The following is a 2,095-nucleotide window of genomic DNA, read 5'->3' on the forward strand; positions in this document are numbered from 1 at the left end:
AGGCAACCTGCTTATCTTTCTGGGCAACTGCGTTTCAGAGTTTTAGTTCTTATATGAATTATTGCATAGATTGTTGCCTCCCATATGCTTCTAAATCTTTCAAAGTCTCTTGGAGCAAGTGTTAGGCAAACACACGAAATGCAACTTAACATACTAGTAGCTTCAAAGCCTCATTTTCAGTACTATAACAGCACACGTGGTAAACTAAATTCAGCAACGTTGACATTCTTTTGGTTAAGGAGGGATTTCCACGTAGATAGAACTACAGTTTCCTCCTTTGTTATATGCTGTCCCGTCGTTAAAATATTGTCCCTGGTGGTACCCCCATTAGCTTACCTAATGAGGGTTCGAAAAAGTTCAGGTCCGGACTTTTTCACGGGAACCACCCCTGCTCTCAAGCTTCATCCCACAGGTCCAATCTCTCTCTAGGAGAGAAAATCTCTGCTCTTTCCCCCTTTAGGAGGGAAGTCATGGCAGCCCCTCTCTCTCGGAGAGGAATCCCTCCAAACTCTTTCTCGGAGTTGGAGATAAATCTTTCTTCAATGCTGCAATCACGTTGGCCTCTCCATATATTGTTGTTAAAGTCAGAATGGCCAAAACGACACAGATATCAGATGTAGTCCAGGTGTAAGGTGATCAGGAAGCTGTTTGCTGCTCTCAAGTGTTTCTTTTATACTCTTTGTACACTATCGTGACACAACACAATCGGTCAAAAGTCTCAAGCATAAAACACTGTATATACTTTAATTGGTAATACAGAAGACATTGCACACACCCTTATTGGTGACACTGAAGACACTGTGCATGCTGTGACATGCTATTGGTGACACTATACACGTTTTGATTGGTGACCTTTGGTCTGGGCTGCATTACGTTTGTTCCACCTGGCATTACAGTAAATATTTCCTAAAAGTTGTTTAAATTCCTTGTCACTAATTTCCAGGCTGCTGACAGGTTCTCTGTCAACCTGACAGTAATTGTTTCAGCGTGTACCACAATTTAATTATGTCTTGTTTAAAAAAATGTTTCCTTTTATTTTAAATTCACTGGGTGCTAATTATATTTGGCTGCAGCTATGTTGTCTCTATGTGAAATGGTAAATTGCCACACCTATTCACTTTCTTTAAGCTGTTAATGATTTCATGACTAGCTGTCAAATTCCTGGCCATCTCCTTCCTAGAGTGAAAAGCCTCTTCACTTCTTTCTTTTAGAGAAACCATTCCATATTCCTAATCACCCTTCTCATCCTCTGTCTTTTATAGTTCTTTCATATCTTTTAAGATGGGATATCACAACTTAAACTTTTGTTACAAGGGTTTATACAAATTTGTTTTAATTCCTATTCTTTGACTAACAGTTGTTAGCATTCTGGTTTTACCTATCACTTTCTATTATGAAATTCTTATGCAAAGCTTAGTAATTTTAGACTTCATTCCATCAACTGCTGTACATAATTATCAATTCTTTTTCAAATTGTTATTTCCTGGTCATTTATGAACGGAGGTCCTAGAAAAGATCTCGGCAAAGGACTTTCCTGGTAGTCCTCCCCTATTCTGAATGTTGACTCTTTATTACTCTTCTTATTATCATTTAACCAGTTATACATTCTTTGGAGGACCATCCCTCATGCCCTCCAAAAGCTTGGTTTTTTAGCAGCTTTTAGAGAAGATTTGCCAGGAGTTTTCTGGAACTGAAACATAATATATGAACTGGATATCCTTTCCACTTTTGCAAGAGCTCAGGGAGTGCTTGAATTGTCTCTGCCTATTCTTACAAGAAAGAGATTTAAGACTAGAAGAAGGCTCACTGTCCAGACATAGACTAATGTAACAGGCTTCCAGATGCATTTTGCTTTTGGTTACCAAAATTCTAGTTTCAAATAAGGTGATCCAAAGGGATGGTTCTAATGCTTGTAAGGCTGCCTGGAGCTTTTTCCAAAGCTACTATTTTACCATCTTCTTAATATTGTCTTCCACAGTACCTACAGCAAATACATCTCTCTGCAACATTGTCTAAGTTTGATTTGACTCCCTGTCAAGTCCCCAAGATCCAGCACAAAAACCTCTGGCAAAGAGCAAAAGAGGAAAAAACCTGT

The sequence above is a fragment of the Lepidothrix coronata genome, unplaced genomic scaffold, assembly GCF_001604755.1.
Source record: "Lepidothrix coronata isolate B3197 unplaced genomic scaffold, Lepidothrix_coronata-1.0 Scaffold14, whole genome shotgun sequence".
Taxonomy (NCBI): Eukaryota; Metazoa; Chordata; class Aves; order Passeriformes; family Pipridae; genus Lepidothrix; species Lepidothrix coronata.